The 23102-nt window shown below is 45.3% G+C and overlaps 1 protein-coding gene and 1 long non-coding RNA gene across 7 annotated transcripts in view; one reads left to right on the top strand and one right to left on the bottom strand.

Moving 5' to 3' along the window:
* The window catches only part of LOC134920909 (uncharacterized), a 39268-nt gene extending 16555 nt beyond the window's left edge, over positions 1-22713 (top strand). Inside the window, exon 3 of the long non-coding RNA XR_010177469.1 lies at positions 22489-22713. This is a non-coding gene — a long non-coding RNA (uncharacterized LOC134920909). The remainder of the gene's footprint in view (positions 1-22488) is intronic.
* Positions 1-23102, bottom strand: part of FBXW7 (F-box and WD repeat domain containing 7) — a 382444-nt gene that overhangs the window by 179452 nt on the left and 179890 nt on the right. The gene's annotated exons all lie outside the window — the stretch shown is intronic.

The following is a 23102-nucleotide window of genomic DNA, read 5'->3' as shown; positions in this document are numbered from 1 at the left end:
TCTGGCGGGAAAGGATATAATGTCAATAACATTTTAGAAATTATCCGTTGTTATCGGGGGAAACCCACGCATCATCACACACCTCATTTAATTTCTCAGATTCAGGAAAACTACAGGTAGTTTTTCCTCACCGAACATAATACCCCTTTTTTTTGGTGGTACTCGTATTATCAGAAATGTGTAAAACATTTTTCATTGCCTCAATCATGTAACGTGTGGCCCTACTGGAAGTCACATTCGTCTCTTCACCGTCGACACTGGAGTCAGTATCCGTGTCGGCGTCTATATCTGCCATCTGAGGTAACGGGCGCTTTAGAGCCCCTGACGGCCTATGAGACGTCTGGACAGGCACAAGCTGAGTAGCCGGCTGTCTCATGTCAACCACTGTCTTTTATACAGAGCTGACACTGTCACGTAATTCCTTCCAACAGTTCATCCACTCAGGTGTCGACCCCCTAGGGGGTGACATCACTATTACAGGCAATCTGCTCCGTCTCCACATCATTTTTCTCCTCATACATGTCGACACAAAAGTACCGACATACAGCACACACACAGGGAATGCTCTGATAGAGGACAGGACCCCACTAGCCCTTTGGGGAGACAGAGGGAGAGTTTGCCAGCACACACCAGAGCGCTATATATATATATATACAGGGATAACCTTATATAAGTGTTTTTCCCCTTATAGCTGCTGTATAGTTAATACTGCGCCTAATTAGTGCCCCCCTCTCTTTTTTTTAACCCTTTCTGTAGTGTAGTGACTGCAGGGGAGAGACAGGGAGCTTCCCTCCAACGGAGCTGTGAGGGAAAATGGCGCCAGTGTGCTGAGGATAGGCTCCGCCCCTTTTTCGCGGACTTTTCTCCTGCTTTTTTATGGATTCTGGCAGGGGTTAAATGCATCCATATAGCCCAGGAGCTATATGTGATGCATTTTTTTTGCCATCCAAGGTGTTTTTATTGCGTCTCAGGGCGCCCCCCCCCCCCCCCCCCAGCGCCCTGCACCCTCAGTGACCGAAGTGTGAAGTGTGCTGAGAGCAATGGCGCACAGCTGCAGTGCTGTGCGCTACCTTGTTGAAGACAGGACGTCTTCTGCCGCCGATTTTCCGGACCTCTTCTGCCTTCTGGCTCTGTAAGGGGGCCGGCGGCGCGGCTCTGGGACCCATCCAAGCTGGGCCTGTGATCGTCCCTCTGGAGCTAATGTCCAGTAGCCTAAGAAGCCCAATCCACTCTGCACGCAGGTGAGTTCGCTTCTTCTCCCCTTAGTCCCTCGATGCAGTGAGCCTGTTGCCAGCAGGTCTCACTGAAAATAAAAAACCTAATCTAAAACTTTCACTAAGAAGCTCAGGAGAGCCCCTGGTGTGCACCCTTCTCGTTCGGGCACAGAGATCTAACTGAGGCTTGGAGGAGGGTCATAGGGGGAGGAGCCAGTGCACACCAGATAGTCCTAAAGCTTTCTTTAGATGTGCCCAGTCTCCTGCGGAGCCGCTATTCCCCATGGTCCTTACGGAGTCCCCAGCATCCACTTAGGACGTTAGAGAAATATGGACATAGGGGGAGGTTGAATTGTTTTGTGGGCGCCCAAATGTAATGGGCACCGCCGGAGCTATTCAATTGCCATCAGTCCCTGATCGGCGTGCATGCCCCTCAGGAGGCTGTAATTTCAAATGTGTCCTCCCAGCTGCATGTGCGCCTGAACAGAGCAACACTTTAATTTCTCCGTTGGATGCCTTCTAGTGACAGCCGAAGTAAACAATTGAATTCCCCCCATAGAGCCTACAATAGAAAAGCCAACACCAGTACATGAGGTTGCTATTATTAATCTGTTGAAGTGCTCTTTAATTCTAGTACTTTATATTAGGGCTCTTTAATCTATAGTAGTTAAGCTTATCATTTTATATGGGGTTTATTGTGGGCTGTTGGGTTATGATGACTTGTTAACATTAGTGGTGGTAGTTGTACAATAAATATAGCTTATCACTATAAAAAGGTGATTCCATTACTGGTAGAATTGTACATATGAAGCAAATTCGGCAAAAACAAGTGCAATAAAATATATTTTAATTCTTAATACAAATGATGTAATCACATTGGTATGTAATGACAGTCGGTATGAACTCTGACCCTCCTACCTGTGTCAGGGCTGTCCGTTCCAGAGATTTCCAGCATACCACCCATCTACAGTCTCCTACAGACTCAAGGTAGACCATTAGCTGGTGCATAGGTTGTCATTGTGATTGGATCATCTAATAGATTTATAGGATATTTAGGAATAATAAATGTATAATTTTGATTGATGGAATTTATTGTGAAAAAAAAAGATTTAATGATAATATCACTGAGGAATAAAGTCACATTTTATGCAAGTGTCTTAGAATAATTTCAAACCATTACTATACCTCATAGTCAGATTGCGTACCATACCAACTATTCACAGTAAAGATATCACAAACTCGGTATGTACATATTTTGAAGGGTGCAACTTATTCCTTTATGATGGTTTAAATTAACAGTGAACCATGGTTGGAAAAAAATATATTTTTTTTATAACTTTGTTTTAGTAACAATTTTTTTTGTATTAATGTTTTAATGAAAAGAAACATTGAATCATTGTTTATTATAATAATACTGTGAAACATTGCTATTAGAAACATTGATCAACCATGTTTATTTATTTTTTACAATATTTTATTGAGTTTGCAAAAACTTAAATATGGGGTACAAAAAAAAGGAAAAATGGGGGGGAGGGGAATGGGAAACAGTTAAAAGGACAAGACACTCAAATAATTATAGCAGTATACATCAACATACAAAAGAATACTTAGAAGACAAGGCATAGCAGGTACAGAATGGAGGGAAGGGAAATACAATGACAGACTACATTCATATGTGAGGAGAAGCCTAAAAATCGAAAGAGTGAGATTCATTCAGGTTAAATGGAGGAGAGGGCACCACTGTGTTCTTGGAGGAAGCACCTTTTCCCTCAGTCAAATACAGATGCCAAGGGGTACCATTTCACACAGGGAGAGGAAGGAGTCAATGGAATAGGGAACCTCTTGAGTCTCCATCTCAAAATGAAAAGGAGTCTTGGTGATAACCTTGCTGAGGGAGGGAGGAGAAGATTTCCACTGCTGAGCAGACATGAGAAAGTGTTCAAGTACAAAACGAGCAGATTTAGTGATCACATTAGGGCTCCAATACAGCAATTGCCAAGGAAGGCTCCGTAGTAACGGTGCGGGTACAACACAGGGCAATCCTAAAAAACATGCATGATAGTATCCTCCATAGCACAAAGGCACCAACAGAGTTCTTAGCATGAGGGACAAACCAGTTGGTGTTTAGTAGGGGTCAGATAAAGTCTATTCAAAAGCTTAATACAGTGTGCTTCTCTACGTGGTTACTGCATTTTGAAGGAGCAAAGGGGGAAAGGTAAATAGATCGCCATTGCTTAGGTGTGAAAGTTTATCTAAAAGATCAGGATGGCAAAATTAAATGGTACCAATATGAAATAGCGCCATGCGAAAAGGCAGTGGATATCGGAGAAGGGGGCATATGGAACATGGAAGGGGTAGAACTTGTTGACAGAACCTGGAGCTTAAGCTGAAGATAGTAAAGCCAGACCAAGGACCCCAAAACAAAGGCAGAATGGAGACCTGGGAAAACATATCTGCTAATGTTGTGATGCCCAAACGAAGCCAATAGGAGATGTTAAGGTGAGGCAGCATCAAATTTAGCTTTAAAGGATAGATTTCTAGTGGGTAAAGCAAAATCAGAGTGCAGGGGAAGCTTAGCATACTACATCCTCAAGGTGTCCAAGACAACAGAGTGTACCAAAGAATGGTGCGGACAAAGCAGACTGGGAGACTAGTGGAGGTCTGGCAAAGGAAACCCCAACATAAGAGTGTACGATCTATCAACGGCTTCGCAAAATTTTGCAGGGCTACAATCATGTCCATAGACATGCGGGGGGACGCCCAGCACAGGGCTATCCTGGCCCGCATGTCAGAGCCCCTCCCCCTTTCCCCGCAGAAGTGCAAAAGCATTGCACAGCGGCGATGCTTTTGCACTTTAGGAGTAGCTCCCGGCCAGCGCAGCGTTAGCGTGCTGACCGGGAGGTACTCATCGCTCCCTGGCCCGCAGCGGCTGCGTGTGACGTCACGCAGCCACTGCGGTCTGCCCCCCACACGGTCCGGCCACGCCTGCGTTGGCCGGACCACGCCCACGCCAAATGCCGCCGTTCCGCCCCCTCCCCCCTCTGCCTGTCAATCAGGCAGAGGCGATCGTAGCGCAATGACGGCGCACTGTGGCGATGGCGCATGTGCAGTTCTGACCCGATCGTGCCGCTGCAATAAACTGCAGCGTGCGATCGGGTCAGAATGACCCCCATAGAAACGTAAATACTTTGAGGAGACCTTCCAAAAGAAGCGAAATCAGTTCTTCAAAGAGTGAAGGACCGGAGTGGAGACATTAATGGGGTGGGCATCAGTTTTGTTAGTGTTCAGTTTGCAGTAAGCAGCTACACTAGAACGGTGTTGAATATCTTGTAGAGCAGCCAATGGAGTCTCAAAGCTAGTCACAAATAAAAGAACATCATCTGCAATCAACCATGTTTTAATGTTTTCTAACATTAACAACCCAAAGTTGGATTGTTAATATTAGAAAGGATTAAAACAAGGTTTCCAATATATAGCAATGTTTCACAATATTAATATACTTAGAAGGATTCAATTTTTCTCCATTAAAACATTAATGCAAAAAAACAAAAAACAACAACCGTTTAAACAAAACAAAAAAAGTTATTTTTTGTTATTTCCGACCCTGCAACAGTCTATGGGGGTGATTCGGATCTGATCCCTGCTGTTCATTTTTGCACAGCAGGCGATTAGCAATAGACTGCGCATGCGTATGCTCCGCAATGCGCACACACGTCGGCAAACAACAGCAGGCATCGCCGGTCAGCGACAGGCTGGTGCGACAAAATTTCATTTGCACAGCCATTCGCACGCTGATTGACAGGAAGAGTCAGTTTGTGGGTGGTATCTGACCGTTTTCTGGGAGTGTCTGGAAAAAAGCAGGCGTTCCCAAGCGTTTTCAGGGAGGGTGTGTGACGTCAGCTCCGGCCCCGATCAGCCTGATCTCACCGCACTGTAGGAGTAAGTCCTGGGCTGCGCACAGACTGCACACACTGCAAAAATCATTCAATGGTGAGTGAGGTGCGAACGGATTTGCAGCTGTCCGCTGAATGAGGAATTTTTAGCAGCTCGGTGTATACATACGTTCGCACACATGCACAGCGAATATACACATATACAACTATCTGAACGCAGCACAACAATTTTAGCAGCCCAGCGATCTGGTCTGAATCACCCCCTTTAACTAGTATCCCATTAGCCACGGTAATTTACAATGGCTTATTACCACAACTGGGGCTAGCCAATAAGCCGGCAGCTATTGGTGAATGATTTTCACCTGTCTGAGACAGAAAAAAAAAAAAAAAAAAACAGATAAATGACCCATTTTCTTGATCATAAAAACACATAGGTCTGAGTACTTATCCCGCATCCTGTTTCCGAGTAAACACAGGTCAATTTTTGCACCGCAAAAAGATTTTGTGGGTAATTGGATACCTCCTATATCTCACCAACAAACTGAGTTTTTAAACAGATTTTTCACTCACATTCTGCCCATTATTTCTCGAACAAGTACAACAATAATCTAATACAGTGGATTGAGGCATTTTTACAATAGTTGACAATGTGCCCTTAGAAACTACTTTCCGTAAGCAAACCTTCCTGTTATTTCCCATAACATATCCATCAAATACGAAGAAAACACTTCTGAAAATCAACCAATGACAACATTCACAACAAAAAATCCATCACAGTACAGAAATAAGGGAAATGGCACAGAGATGCACAGGCCACATACAGAAAGGGTGGAATGAAAGTCTATAAAGGACGCCGCTGTCAGTCGGATTCATGAGTTCCAGGGTATTAATTACATCCCCATGTAGCATGTGCAGTACCTAACCGATGAGGAGAAGACCCAACCAATACAGTTCCCGTATACACTGTACACCCGGTTGCTCCGTGTTCTAAACGCTACTGAAGGCCCACAAGACCTGTACCCAACATGTACTTGGACAGTCAGCTTAGTACAGGTAGATGAGTGGTTCTACTAGATAACGGATGACATGTAAACGTTTGCAGAAAATTATTGCTGAAGCAAACAAATATGCAACACAAAAACAGTATTATCACAATGCGCCAAGAGAAAGTATTTGTTATTGTACACAAGTCCATTATCTGTAGCTATAATAATAAGGAATAATGAGCTGTGTACAGTATAATATGGATTTACTATGAAGATGGAAGGATCACTACTACCTTACAGAAGAGACACTGGGTGGTATCCTATTAGCTGCTGTAAATTACAGCAGCTCATGGAATCCCCTGGGGCTATTTAATTAGCCCCATAAAAACCGTCACTTATTGGGGATTATGCTTTGCATGCCTGAGGCCCACGAAGCAGAATCTCCAATAAGCAGCCCCAGTCGCCCTATTTTCTGCTGATAACACATGGGTTTAGGGACTTATCCCGGATCCCATGTGTTATCGGACAATAATTTACCACACGGTAAAAACGGGCTATAATTGGACAGTCCGATAGTACTATCAGGCTACAAAGCCAGTTTCTACATGCGGTAAATTACGGCATGTAATAGGATACCGCATATTGTATCCCCACACAGCTAGAGTTTACACAAGTTCTGGGAATCCACACATTTTGTGATTTTAACGATGCAGTTTCCTTGCAAGAAAAAATATCAAGAGCATCAAGATAAAGAGGTCACAAGAGGTCATTAAGATAATGACACAATAATATATACACAGGCTTCATAAAGACTGAGTACCAGATAGTACAGAGAGGGACTTTCCTCTCTGACTGCCATTACAAACATTGGGGCAGATGTATTAACCTGGAGAAGGCATAAGGAAGTGATAAACCAGTGATATGTGCAAGGTGATAAAGGCAGCAGCCAATCAGTTCCTAACTGTTAATTTACATATTGGAGCTGATTGGCTGGTGCCTTTATCACCTTGCACATATCACTGGTTTATCACTTCCTTATGCCTTCTCCAGGTTAATACATCTGCCCCAGAGTATGCTATGCTAGGCATGAAGGGTGACGTTTGGAATGAATTGTACTTGAAATGGTTTAAAGTGTAGCCAAGAACAGTTATGGCTGGCATGTTATGAAAGTTCGGAGTTACTCAGTCAGCTTTCTGAAAGGATACCATACAGTACTAAAAGCAAGATTACACACAGCCCAGCCACTGCCATTACCTGAGAAGACCGAGATCCAGTCAAACACAGGTCACTTTCTGCAGAATGAATTGATGAGCAATATTTATCATACATTTACAATTTCAACACCACAATATCAACACTGTCGACACTGAACATGTTAGCATGTCAACAATATGACAATGTCAACATACTCATGTTGATGAAGTACACAAAAGCCACACCCTTATAATGTATTAGCGCCTTAATGCTCAAACAACATTCACTTCAAGGGGTTTTCATTGGATAAAAGATTTGTTATTATGCTTTGCTTGTATAACAGAAACAAAAATACAGGGAAACGATGCTGAAAGCATTGTGTAGTGGGTTACATAGTAAAAGCAGAGCTGGAAGTAATAGCTGAGCTCTGTGTAACATCACTGAACAGGAGTCAGACTGACTGCACATTATCACCCCAGTAGGAGACCTTCACTGGATATGGTCAGTAGACAGAGGCAGAACGCTGGGAGGCAACGGAGTCATCTGCCGCCGGGCTCCTGCTCTGAAGGGGGGCACCTCTCCTCCCATTCTGTGACACCATTGTATTAAGTTAGTTGATACAGTAGCTGTCGCTGTCTTTTCAGTGGCCGACTTCCTCACTGGTCCCTGCACCTTACAAATCACACCCTTTTTATTATACTGAATATACATATTTTACAAGTATCACACCCAGGATTAGAAACCACAACCTATTACACTGGAAGCAGACACCTTACTGATGAAGCTATTTGCTCCTGTATAGGATATATGATAATTTTAACTATATGAAGATACTTCTCTGACAATTACACATATCTTCATTTAGTTAGAATTCTCATGCTTCCTCTACAGGAGCAAATAGCTCCATCAGTAAAGTGTCTGCTGTTAGTGTAACAGGTCATGGGTTCTAATCCTGGGTATGACTGCTAAGAAATGTGTGATTTAAAATAAAAGACAATTAACTGTATAAATACAGTATATACATTTTTTTTCAGAAGACTCCATATAAACACACACACACACACACACACATATATATACACACGCACATATACATACATATATTTATCTTAATATAGGAAATAGGGGGGCACCAATATTTACCTTGCCTCCGGGCAACTGTGACGAACTGACACCACTGTCAGGAGACCAATGGTCACATTACCTCCCCCTACATCCCGCCCCCTCAGAATCCCGACGGTTGGCATGCCGAACAATAGGGACTATTTCCACTCGTGGGTGTCCATGACACCCATACAATAGGACTAGAACACGTGGCACAGAGCCCGCAGCGTGGCAAATACAGCGAGCACGCAAGGGGCTTGCTGCTCTCGCCAACCCCCGCCGGGATTCTGCTGCCGATATGCTGACCACCGGTCACGCATACCACTCCCAACCTTCAGCTGTAACAGGAGTTAAGGTTTGGACAGAACAGTACTAGTGGTCCTCTAGGACAGTGGCGGATCCAGGGGGGGGGGGCACTCGGGCCCGTGCCCCCCCTGTCATTTCTGGCCTCCGTCCCCTCCGTCCCCCGTTCTCCCCCTGCGCCGCACAGGGAGATGACGGGCGCCCGCTGAGATTGTGTTACCAGCGGGCGCTCGTCTCCCTGCACAGCGGCAGCCGGAGGCAGGAGCTCAGTACTGAGCTCCGGCTTCCGGCGCTGTCACTGTGCGCCGTGCGCTATGGGAGAGACGTCAGTCATGACGTCTCACTCATAGTGCTGAGGAGCGGACGCCCAGGGAGGAGGAGGACTGCAGCGGCGCGGGAACGGGGCTCGGTAAGTATGTTTTTTTCTTCCTTAATGCAGCGGGGGCATCTCCTGGGGGCAAACTACGGGGGACATTACTACTGGGGGCATCAACAAGGGACATTACTACTGGGGGGGCAAACTACTGGGGGCATTATAACTGGGGGGCATCACTACTGAGGGGTCATCTATTGGGGGCAGCTACTGGGGGACATTTTTACTGGGGGCATTACTACAGGGGGGTCATCTATTGGGGCAAACTCGTAGGGGGCATTATTACTGGGGGGTCATCTATTGGGGGCAGCTACTGGGGCATTATTACTGGGGGGCATCTACTGGGGGCATTACTACTGGGGGGCATCTACTGGGGGCATTACTACTGGGAGGTCATCTATTGGGAGCAAACTTATAATAAGAATTTACTTACCGATAATTCTATTTCTCGGAGTCCGTAGTGGATGCTGGGGTTCCTGAAAGGACCATGGGGGATAGCGGCTCCGCAGGAGACAGGGCACAAAAAGTAAAGCTTTAGGATCAGGTGGTGTGCACTGGCTCCTCCCCCTATGACCCTCCTCCAAGCCTCAGTTAGGTACTGTGCCCGGACGAGCGTACACAATAAGGAAGGATTTATGAATCCCGGGTAAGACTCATACCAGCCACACCAATCACACTGTACAACCTGTGATCTGAACCCAGTTAACAGTATGATAACAGCGGAGCCTCTGAAAAGATGGCTCACAACAATAATAACCCGATTTTTGTAACTATGTACAAGTAATGCAGATAATCCGCACTTGGGATGGGCGCCCAGCATCCACTACGGACTCCGAGAAATAGAATTATCGGTAAGTAAATTCCTATTTTCTCTATCGTCCTAGTGGATGCTGGGGTTCCTGAAAGGACCATGGGGATTATACCAAAGCTCCCAAACGGGCGGGAGAGTGCGGATGACTCTGCAGCACCGAATGAGAGAACTCCAGGTCCTCCTTAGCCAGGGTATCAAATTTGTAGGATTTTACAAACGTGTTTGCCCCTGACTAAATAGCCGCTCGGCAAAGTTGTAAAGCCGAGACCCCTCGGGCAGCCGCCCAAGATGAGCCCACCTTCCTTGTGGAATGGGCATTTACATATTTTGGCTGTGGCAGGCCTGCCACAGAATGTGCAAGCTGAATTGTATTACACATCCAACTAGCAAAAGTCTGCTTAAAAGCAAGAGCACCCAGTTTGTTGGGTGCATACAGGATAACAGCAAGTCAGTTTTCCTGACTCCAGCCGTCCTGGAACCTATATTTTCAGGGCCCTGACCACATCTAGCAACTTGGAGTCCTCCAAGTCCCTAGTAGGCGCAAGACACCACAATAAGCTGGTTCAGGTGAAACACTGACACCACCTTAGGGAGAGAACTGGGGACGAGTCCGCAGCTCTGCCCTGTCCGAATGGACAAACAGATATGGGCTTTTTTGAGAAAAAAACCACCAATTTGACATTCGCCTGGTCCAGGCCAGGTCCAAGAGCATGTTCACTTTTCATGTGAGATGCTTCAAATCCACAGATTTGACTGGTTTTAAACCAATGTGTTTTGAGGAATCCCAGAACTACGTTGAGATCCCACAGTGCCACTGGAGGCACAAAAGGGGGTTGTATATGCAATACTCCCATGACAAACTTCTGGACTTCAGGAACTGAAGCCACTTCTTTCTGGAAGAAAAATCAACAGGGCCGAAATTTGAACCTTAATGGACCCCCATTTGAGGCCCATAGACACTCCTGTTTGCAAGAAATGCAGGAATCGACCGAGTTGAAATTTCTTCGTGGGGCCTTCCTGGCCTCACACCACGCAACATATTTTCGCCACATGTGGTGATAATGTTGTGCGGTCACCTCCTTTCTGGCTTTGACCAGGGTAGGGATGACCTCTTCCTGAATGCCTTTTCCCTTAGGATCCGGCGTTCCACCGCCATGCCGTCAAACGCAGCTGCGGTAAGTCTTGGAACAGACATGGTACTTGCTGAAACAAGTCCCTTCTTAGCGGCAGAGGCCATAAGTCCTCTGTGAGCATCTCTTGAAGTTCCGGGTACCAAGTCCTTCTTGGCCAATCCGGAGCCATGAGTATAGTTCTTACTCCTCTACGTCTTATAATTCTCAGTACCTTAGGTATGAAAAGCAGAGGATGGAACACATACACCGACTGGTACACCCACGGTGTTACCAGAACGTCCACAGCTATTGCCTGAGGGTCTCTTAACCTGGCGCAATACCTGTCCCGTTTTTTGTTCAGACGGGACGCCATCATGTCCACCTTTGGTAATTCCCAACGGTTTACAATTATGTGGAAAACTTCCCCATGAAGTTCCCACTCTGCCGGGTGGAGGTCGTGCCTACTGAGGAAGTCTGCTTCCCAGTTTCCATTCCCGGAATGAAACACTGCTGACAGTGCTATCACATGATTTTCCGCCCAGCGAAAAGTCCTTGCAGTTTTTGCCACTGCCCTCCTGCTTCTTGTGCCGCCCTGTCTATTTACGTGGGCGACTGCCGTGATGTTTTTATCCCACTGGATCAATACCGGCTGACCTTGAAGCAGAGGTCTTGCTAAGCTTAGAGCATTATAAATTTACCCTTAGCTATATTTATGTGGAGAAAAATCTCCAGACTTGATCACACTCCCTGGAAATTTTTTCCTTGTGTGACTGCTCCCCAGCCTCTCGGGCTGGCCTCCGTGGTCACCAACATCCAAAACTGAATGCCGAATCTGCGGCCCTCTAGAAGATGAGCACTCTGTAACCACCACAGGAGAGACACCCTTGTCCTTGGATATAGGGTTATCCGCTGATGCATCTGAAGATGCGATCCGGACCATTTGTCCAGCAGATCCCACTGAAAAGTTCTTGCATGAAATCTGCCGACTGGAATTGCTTCGAAGGAAGTCACCATTTTTTTTACCATGGCCCTTGTGCAATGATGCACTGATTTTAGGAGGTTCCTGACTAGCTCGGATAACTCCCTGGCTTTCTCTTCCGGGAGAAACACCTTTTTCTGGACTGTGTCCAGAATCATCCCTAAGCACAGGAGACTTGTTGTCGGGATCAGCTGCGATTTTGGAATCTTTAGAATCCACCCCTGCTGTTGTAACAGTATCCGAGATAGTGCTACTCCGACCTCCAACTGTTCCCTGGACTTTGCCCTTATCAGGAGATCGTCCAAGTAAGGGATAATTAAGACGCCTTTTCTTCGAAGAAGAACCATCATTTCGGCCATTACCTTGGTAAAGACCCGGGGTGCCGTAGACAATCCAAACGGCAGTGTCTGAAACTGATAGTGACAGTTCTGTACCACGAACCTGAGGTACCCTTAGTGATAAGGGCAAATTTGGGACATGGAGGTAAGCATCCCTGATGTCTCGGGACACCAGATAGTCCCCTTCTTCCCGGTTCGTTATCACTGCTCTGAGTGACTCCATCTTGATTTGAACCTTTGTAAGTGTTCAAATTTTTTTAGATTTAGAATAGGTCTCACCTAGCCTTCTGGCTTCAGTACCACAATATAGTGTGGAATAATACCCCTTTTCTTGTTGTAGGAGGGGTAATTTAATTATCACCTGCTGGGAATACAGCTCGTGAATTTTTTCCCATACTGCCTCCTTGTCGGAGGGAGACCTTGGTAAAGCAGCCTTCAGGAGCCTGCGCAGGGGAAACGTCTCGACATTCCAAACTGTACCCCTGGGATACTACTTGTAGGATCCAGGGGTCCTGTACGGTCTCAGCGTCATGCTGAGAGCTTGTCAGAAGGGTTGGAACGCTTCTGTTCCTGGGAATGGGCTGCCTGCTGCAGTCTTCTTCCCTTTCCTCTATCCCTGGGCAGATATGACTCATATAGGGACGAAAGGACTGAAGCTGAAAAGACGGTGTCTTTTTCTGCAGAGATGTGACTTAGGGTAAAAACGGTGGATTTTCCAGCAGTTGCCGTGGCCACCAGGTCCGATGGACCGACCCCAAATAACTCCTCTTCCTTTATACGGCAATACACCTTTGTGCCGTTTGGAATCTGCATCACCTGACCACTGTCGTGTCCATAAACATCTTCTGGCAGATATGGACATCGCACTTACTCTTGATGCCAGAGTGCAAATATCCCTCTGTGCATCTCGCATATATAGAAATACATCCTTTAAATGCTCTATAGTCAATAAAATACTGTCCCTGTCAAGGGTATCAATATTTTTAGTCAGGGAATCCGACCAAGCCACCCCAGCTCTGCACATCCAGGCTGAGGCGATCGCTGGTCGCAGTATAACACCAGTATGTGTGTATATACTTTTTATGATATTTTTCCAGCCTCCTGTCAGCTGGCTCCTTGAGGACGGCCCTATCTATAGACGGTACCGCCACTTGTTCTGATAAGCGTGTGAGCGCCTTATCCACCCTAAGGGGTGTTTCCCAACGCGCCCTAACTTCTGGCGGGAAAGGGTATACCGCCCATATTTTCTATCGGGGGGAACCCACGCATCATCACACACTTCATTTAATTTATCTGATTCAGGAAAAACTACGGTAGTTTTTTCACATCCCACATAATACCCTCTTTTGTGGTACTTGTAGTATCAGAAATATGTAACACCTCCTTCATTGCCCTTAACGTGTGGCCCTAATAAGGAATACGTTTGTTTATTCACCGTCGACACTGGATTCAGTGTCCCTGTCTGTGTCTGTGTCGACCGACTAAAGTAAACGGGCGTTTTAAAACCCCTGACGGTGTTTTTGAGACGTCTGGACCGGTACTAATTGTTCGTCGGCCGTCTCATGTCGTCAACCGACCTTGGCGCGTGTTGACATTATCACGTAATTCCCTAAATAAGCCATCCATTCCGGTGTCGACTCCCTAGAGAGTGACATCACCATTACAGGCAATTGCTCCGCCTCCTCACCAACATCGTCCTCATACATGTCGACACACACGTACCGATACACAGCACACACACAGGGAATGCTCTGATAGAGGACAGGACCTACTAGCCCTTTGGAGAGACAGAGGGAGAGTTTGCCAGCACACACCAAAAACGCTATAATTATATAGGGACAACCTTATATAAGTGTTTTCCCTTATAGCATCTTTTTTATATATTTCTAACGCCAAATTAGTGCCCCCCCTCTCTGTTTTAACCCTGTTTCTGTAGTGCAGTGCAGGGGAGAGCCTGGGAGCCTTCCCTCCAGCCTTTCTGTGAGGGAAAATGGCGCTGTGTGCTGAGGAGATAGGCCCCGCCCCTTTTTCGGCGGCCTCGTCTCCCGCTCTTAACGGATTCTGGCAGGGGTTAAATATCTCCATATAGCCCCCGGAGGCTATATGTGAGGTATTTTTAGCCAAAAAAGGTTTTCATTTGCCTCCCAGGGCGCCCCCCTCCCAGCGCCCTGCACCCTCAGTGACTGCCGTGTGAAGTGTGCTGAGAGGAAAATGGCGCACAGCTGCAGTGCTGTGCGCTACCTTAAGAAGACTGAGGAGTCTTCTGCCGCCGATTCTGGACCTCTTCTCGTTTCAGCATTTGCAAGGGGGCCGGCGGCGAGGCTCCGGTGACCATCCAGGCTGTACCTGTGATCGTCCCTCTGGAGCTAATGTCCAGTAGCCAAGAAGCCAATCCATCCTGCACGCAGGTGAGTTCACTTCTTCTCCCCTAAGTCCCTCGTTGCAGTGATCCTGTTGCCAGCAGGACTCACTGTAAAATAAAAAACCTAAGCTAAACTTTTCTAAGCAGCTCTTTAGGAGAGCCACCTAGATTGCACCCTTCTCGGCCGGGCACAAAAATCTAACTGAGGCTTGGAGGAGGGTCATAGGGGGAGGAGCCAGTGCACACCACCTGATCCTAAAGCTTTACTTTTTGTGCCCTGTCTCCTGCGGAGCCGCTATCCCCCATGGTCCTTTCAGGAACCCCAGCATCCACTAGGACGATAGAGAAAAGGGGCATTACTACTGGGGGCAAACTACTGGAGGACATTATTACTGTGGGGTATCTACTGGGGGCAAACTGCTGGGGGACATTATTACTGGGTAGCATCTACTGGGGGCAAACTACTGGAGGACTATTACTGGGGGCCAACTACAAAGGTGCCAACTACTGGCGGCGAAACTACAGGGGCATTACTACTGGCGGCTTAACTACAGGGGCATTACTACTTGGGGGCTAAACTACAGGGGGGCCAAACTACTGGGGGCTTAACTACAGGGGCCAAACTACTGGGGGATAACTACAGGGGCCAAACTACTGGGGGCATTACTATTGAAGGCTAAGCTACAAGGGGGCATAACTACAGGGACTAAACTACAATGGGGCAAACTACAGGGGGGCATTACTACTGGTGGCTAAACTACTGGGGGCATTACCACTGGGAGGCTAAACTAAAGGGGGCAGGGGTAAACTACTGGGGTCATTACTACAGGCAACATTACTACTGGGGGCAATACGGGCATTGCAAAAGGGGCACCACTACTTGGGGTTCTATATAAGGGGCACTACCAGTACAGTGGACATTGCATAATGAGCGCTACAACTGTGGGCATTGTATAAGAAGCGCCACCTCACATGCACCGAAGCCGCACGCAAATGTACTTGCCCCTTCCATGGTGCCCCCCCTATCATTTTCTTCTGGATCCGCCCCTGCTCTAGGAGCAGGGCCCTCACTAGCGAGGAGTGCATATTTACATTTTGGAGGACACATCTGACATTCTGTCCTTCAAAATGTAATTATGCCTTTCTCACTGATCAGCAGATCACCTAGATTGAATACTAAGGGTCCTATGTATCAAGCTTTTTTTTTTCCCCCCATACAATTATGTATAAACTGTAGTTTCTGTATAATTTTATGCTTTGTGGATATGTACTAATAGCATAATGCAACAGATATCACAGAAATCTCCTGCAGAATGCTAATAAACACTACAGATTGCAGTCAACATTATTATCAATGGGGACTACGATCTGACTCCTATGTACTAAACACTGAGAAGCAAAGCTGGTCAGACATGGCCACGTTAGTTTATACCGTCTTCATTTAGCCTATGGAGTCATGGTAGCAGGAGAGCGATCATTCCCTCTCCCTCCCGCAGCCTCCGCCGGGGCCGGCCTCGATCCCAGAAAGTGATTCTGTGTGCATGCGCAGTATCAGAGTCCCTGGAGAAGTTTTTGGCAAATGTGAATATCTCCTCCAAGCTACCGGAGAAGTAACTCACAGGGACAGTGGTTATCGCTACATCTGTTCCTGCAGTTTTCCCTACATACATAGTGGGGATATTCTCATTAAAAATTAAAATATCTGCAGCGATACAAAGTGTTAATTATCGCAGCACTTCTGTGGTTTTTAATACATATATCCCTAAGTATATGATTTTACCAACCAGATATTATAAAAAACAAACTGTATAGAAAAATGGTCATAATTTTGTTCTCATAAAAGATACCTAAGCCAGCAAGAAGAAAAAAACAAAAGATCACAAGTGTGTGAATGCCATACAAAACTCTCAGATATAGCATTATTACAACATCTAAAACAGTTATGTTTAGTAAAGATAACAAAATAAATAAATGAACACAATACAAATTACTTCTCATTTGTTCTGAGGAATAAAAAAAATTGAAAAAACAGTGAGTTAAGGGATGTGATTTGTTCTTTCAATGTGACAAAAATGTGCAGTGACATAGAACACACACTGATATCCGGATCACACAGGGATAAAACACAGTTCCTAGAGAAAGATGGTATTTCATGCCCTCTTGTGGCTGAAATAAAGATTGCATTTCATATTCTGTGGGAGACAATACACCCATCAGTCACTGTATTTTGTATACAGTGTATCTGGAAAGTAATCACAGCACTTCCCTTTTTCCACATTTAATTTTTCCCCTCAAAATTCTACACACAATATCCCATCATGAAAAGAAGTGTTTGAGATTTTTGCAAATTTATTACAAATAAAAAACTAAGAAATCACATGTACATAAGTATTCATAGCCTTTGCTCAATACTTTGATGATGCACCTTTGGCAGCAATTACAGCCTCAAGTCTTTTTGAATATGATGCCACAAGCATGGCACACCTATCTTTGGGCAGTTTCACCCATTCCTGTTTGCAGCACCCCTCAAGCTTTACCAGGTTGGATGGGAAGTGTCGGTGCACAGCCATTTTCTTATCTCTTTAGAGATGTTCAATCGGATTCAAGTCTGGGTTCAGGCTGGCCCACTCAAGGACATTCACAGAGTTGTCCTAAAGCCACTCCTTTGATATCTTGGCTGTGTACTTAGGGTCGCTGTCCTGCTGAAAGATGAACAGTCACCAAAGTCTGAGGTTAAGAGCGCTCTGGAGCAGGTTTCATCCAGGATGTCTCTGTACATTGCTGTATCCATCTCTCCCTCTAACCTGACTAGTTACAGTTGTTGTAGCTGAAAAACATCCCCACAGCATGATGCTGCCACCACCATGCTTCACTGTCGGGATGGTAATGGCCTGGTGATAATCGGTGTCTGGTTTCCTCCAAACATGACGCCTGGCATTCACGCCAAAGAGTACAATTTTTGTCTCATCAGACCAAAGAATTTTGTTTCTCATGGTCCGAGAGTCCTTCAGGTGCATTTTGGCAAACTCCAATCAGGTTGCCATGTGCTTTTTACTAAGGAGTGGCTTCCGTCTTGCCACTCTACCATACAGGCCTGATTGGTGGATTGCTGTAGAGATGGTTGTCCTTCTGGAAGGTTCTCCTCTCTCCACAGAGGAATGCTGTAGCTCTGATAGAGTGACCATCGAGTTCTTGGTCACCTCTCTGACTAGGGACCTTCACCCCCGATCGCTCAGTTTAGACGGCCAGCCAGCTCTAGGAAGAGTCCTGGTGGTTCCGAACTTCTTCCATTTACGGATGATGGAGGCCACTGTGCTCATTGGGACCTTCAAAGCAGCAGATATTTTTCTGTACCCTTCCGTAGATTTGTGCCTCAAGACAATCCTGTCTTAGAGGTCTACAAACAATTCCTTTGACGTCACGGTTGGTTTGTGCTCAGACATGCACTGTCAAGTGTGGGACCTTATATAGACAGGTGTGTGCCTTTCCAAATCATGTCCAATCAACTGAATTTACCAAAGGTGGACTCCAATTAAGCTGTATGAACATCTCAAGGATGATCAGTGGAAACAGGATCCCCCCCATGAGCTCAATTTTGAGCTTCATGGCAAAGGCTGTGAATACCTATGTACATGTGATTTATTAGTTTTTTATTTTTAATAAATATGCAAAAATCTCTAAAAAAACTTTTTTCATGTTGTCATTATGGGATATTGTGTGCAGAATTTTGAGGAGAAAAATGAATTTATTCCAGTTTGGAATAAGGTTGTAACATAATAAAATGTGGAAAAAGTGAAGCACTGTGAATACTTTCCGGATGCACTGTAAATACAGTAGCGGATCTTGCCACGGGCAAGCAGGACTTTTGCCCGGGGCTCCGCCTTCCGGAGGGCGCCGCACCAGGGCAAGATCCGCTGCTGTTGTGTGCCCCCCTGCTGCCGCTGGCTGCTGCCCCCCCCCCGCTGCCACTGTAAAGGGAAACTAGACGCGTACACGTCTAGTTTCCCTTCGAGGAGAGGTCCTTTAATGTGCACGATGACGTCATCGCGCACCGCACATCATTTCAGTCTGTACAGGGGGCGTAAATGACCACGCCCCCTGTACGAAGCCACGCCCCATATTGCCGCCCGGGGCGCACAGAGCGCCAGAACCGGCCCTGTGTAAATATCAAGGAATGCCCTGGCTAACCATAATTTCAGTAAGGCAAACACTGACAGCACAACTATCTTTATAGCAGTTATGTACTATATACAGATACTCTACCAGAAAATTGCTTCTGTTAACACTAGGAACATTCTCTAGTTTTTCTGCCAATAAAACAATGGAACAACCACACCAAGATATATATTAGTATTGCTCTATAAATCTAATGCTACAAGAAGCAGCAAAAGGGGTGATTCAATGAACACAATGGCCCCGCTGTTCTGGTGCACAGTAAAAGATCGAGTGTACCGAAATGGGCAAATATGTGCACAGCTACAATTTCACAAATGCCCTGAGCAGCACTGATTCTGCCCCAAAATGTCAACACTTTCGACATGTGCCTTTTACAATCAACCCCTTGTTACAAGTCACAGACAGCTAACCCGATACCCTTAAGAGTTGGGCATTGGCGGTTTTCTAAAGGCCCATATAGACTGGCCGATGCGGGAGAGATGTGTGCTGAGCGAACCGCTCACCACACATCTCTCCCTCCGCTCAGCACAGCAGGTGAAGTGAGCGACCCGCTAGATTGGCCAATCTAGCACCAGCGATAGCGATGCGCGGGGCTGCGCATCGCTATCGCTGTAGGGGGTACACACAGAGCGATAATGCTCAAATTCTAAGCAATCTATTCAGATTGCTTAGAATATCACTCCGTGAGTACCCCACTTAACCCACAACAGACAGCAAATTACTCTTAATCTCAGTAGTAAATGAAAACAATAGATTTCATCATAGAAAGACACACCTATCTGTAAGAACATAGCAGGCATTTTATATACAAGTATTACAAGCTGTAACAAATAATTATGACACTGAGGAAGGCAGGCGCTGGGGCCACCTGTTGGTTACCACTGGTATATCTGTAGTGTCGATTTGTTCCATGGAACACATTTTAAACCATTAAGAATAAAAAAGTGATTCTGGCTACTGTGCTTCTACTGTAGATTACAAGAATAAAATTATGCTATGGAATATTTTTGTGTTAATAAGAGACCAGTATTGTGTCGTGGGCTATTGGTACAGTATACACCAGGCTGTCAGCACTGTGGGTAAGTAGAAGCCCACCAACATGAAAGATGCATGGAATGTAAGATATTAGTGTTGACTGATTAACGGTCAAGTCAATAATAAACACATAAATGAACACACAAACGGAAGTGCTTTCCTATTACCACACTAAATACATATATTTAAAGATTTTCAACTGTGTTTTTCACATAAATATTATTTATACTGCTGGTACAGCTGGTGCTAAAGTATAAATAATTGCAACATTATAATCTAATCTCAGGGGCACATTTCATGCAAGAAAGGGACCAGCTAACCCTTTTCTCGCAATATATACCTAGCACAGGTTTTTTTTATCATAATGATAAAGTCTGTGGGAGAAACTCTGTGGCATACAGCGCAGATACTCTGCATAGGAGGAAAGACAGTAGTTATGTCGCCTCAAGTTCTGAAATAATGCCAAAGTAATCAAAATGCTATTTTAGAGCTGACCTTATGTAAAAATCACTGCATCTGGACAGAACATCTCTTATCTTGTATTAAGTTTCCAGAAGTAAAAATACTGCAAAAGAGAACATAGACAATAAAAAAGCCCTAGCATGACCTTCTGCACTGAAATGTTCCCATAACTTGCTGTCTCTGGGATGCACATCCAGCTAAACAGATTGTTTATGTGAATACTTGTCCTGTAAAGACTTGGCCTAAGGGGGGAGTTCAATTGTTTTTTTCTCCATGGCCGCCATTAGAAGGCACCCAATGGAGCAATTTAATTGTTGCTCTGTGCAGACACAATTTGCTGCAAGGAGACGCATGTATTCTTGCAGCCCCATGCGTTGGCAAGCTGAAATGTGCGAAACGTGACCAGTTTGGGCGCCTAAATGGCACCTTTCGCGATCGCACCCATTACTTTAGTCGGGATTAGCTGCTTTACAAGACTAAACTCAACACTAATGGGCACAATACACATCAATTGAATACAGCCCCTGCGAATCCAGTAACTTTAGACAGGAGAACAGGCGGCGATAACTATTGAATTTACCCAAAAGTGTCTAAAGTGACGGGAGAGCGCAGGGCACTATTCAAATTTTTTTATCATTTCGTTCGCGCCGTTAAGTACCGGATTTAGCCACATAAAGCGGTACGAAAAGTGGCATTTGGGCACCAGAATAGGTCACTTTTTACACATTTCTTCTCGCCTGCACATGGGGATAAGCAAGAATACATTTGTATCCGTGCAGTTTTTCATTTCCGAACAGAGCAACAACTGAATTGCTCCATTGGGCGCAATCCAGAAGCGTCCGGAAAGAAAAACAACTGAATTCTCCCCTTAGGTTAGCCATGTCTTTACAGAACAAGTATACACAGAACATTTAGACTGGCAATGTGTACACAGGACAAGTATGCGCAGGACATTTAGGCTGCCCATGTATTTCTGGACAAGAATACGCATGACATATAGAAGACTGGTCATATGCGCAGTACAAATAGGGGCCGATTGAATTATCGCCGGCACCCCCTGCTGGACATATATGCTAATGATCATCTATCAGAGCTATTCAATTGTTTCTCAGATAGACACTCATTAGTAGTTAACGCGCCTGACAGCTTACGAGTTTAGCCATGCAAATCAGCTAAACCTGTCTAAAGTACTTGATTGGATGGCCGAAGTCCAGGTTTGGGCACCTAAACTATGGACTTTTTAACTAATTTTCTCGCACAATATATGTGGCTTCGCTGCTAATGTGCGTCTATCAGAAAAAACAATTGAATAGTTCCAATATGACGCCCATTAGCAAAGACGCCCAGCAGGGGCGCCGGCAACATTTGAATCTGCCCCTTAGACTGGCCACGTGTTTGCAGAACAAGAAACATATAGACTGGCCCTGTGTCTACCGGACAAGTATGCACAGGACATTTAGGCTAACCATGCGTCTACAGGACAAGTATGCGCAGGACATTTAGGCTGACCATGTGTCCACAGGACAAGTATGCGCAGGACATTTAGGCTGACCATGTGTCCGCAGGACATTTAGGCTGACCATGTGTCCACAGGACAAGTATGCGCAGGACATTTAGGCTGACCATGTGTCCAAAGGACAAGTATGCGCAGGACATTTAGGCTGACCATGTGTTCACAGGACAAGTATGCGCAGGACATTTAGTTTGGCCATGTGTCTGCAGGACATTTAGTTTGGCCATGTGTCTGCAGGACATTTAGTTTGGCCATGTGTCTGCAGGACATTTAGTTTGGCCATGTGTCTGCAGGACATTTAGTTTGGCCATGTGTCTGCAGGGCAAGTATGTGTTTGTTTACAGTACAAGAGTGTGTATAATGCACATACTTACGGTTTCAAAAAACAGTATTCCACATACCAGGAAAATTACTAGAACAACTTGGAAATTGTACTGTCTACACTATTCATGTTAGCATTTCACAAAGAAGATTACATTATGGTGCTATCTGCTATATGCTTCTCAACACTATTAACTGTCCTAAATTGATGATTGTCCTAAACCAAACCCCCTGTCTAATTTATTTAGTGTTTTACATACTAACAGTGTATCTAACTGAACCGTCAGGTAAACGTGTTGCTTTTTTCCCTAGGACCAGTGGGGGAATTCAACACCATCATCTGCCCGACTTCAGCAGGTTTGAAAGTCACATGTACCGGACAACTCGCATGTATGAATGACAGTGACCAGGCCCTCATGATATTTCACCATAGACACAACGTGTTGCATTTCACATGTCTGGGAGTATCCTTGATTAATCTGATACAATAATACTGGCACCGTTTCTGTATCCATTACATTACCCATGTTTAATAAATGTGCCCCACTTGTGTATACTTCCAGCACACTCAACATATGAATAGTAACGAGAGCAAGACTATCTCTGAACTGGAATGTAAATGAGATGCTATGGAGATCTATATATGTCGCCTCTGGTGACTTCTGTTCACAATGAGCCCTATGGTGAGCTTGCTATGACAAACTGACAAGGCAGACGTAAGAAAGCTCTTGGCTGTGACACAGTACATGACGCATCGCTGTTCACTAGTGGTGCTGGCATGCTAATTATTAATAGTATGTATCCTGACACCGCAGGTTGGAATTGGGATGGCCACTTGCAATGTTACAGGAAGTTTTGTGAATGGAAATAGAAATGCCTGAGATAATAGGGATTTCATTATTTCTTTATCTAACACACACAGCAAA

The sequence above is a fragment of the Pseudophryne corroboree genome, chromosome 1 (assembly GCF_028390025.1).
Source record: "Pseudophryne corroboree isolate aPseCor3 chromosome 1, aPseCor3.hap2, whole genome shotgun sequence".
NCBI lineage: Eukaryota > Metazoa > Chordata > Amphibia > Anura > Myobatrachidae > Pseudophryne > Pseudophryne corroboree.
Note: the sequence above shows the minus strand (reverse complement) of the source record. Positions and strands in the feature narration are given on the sequence as shown.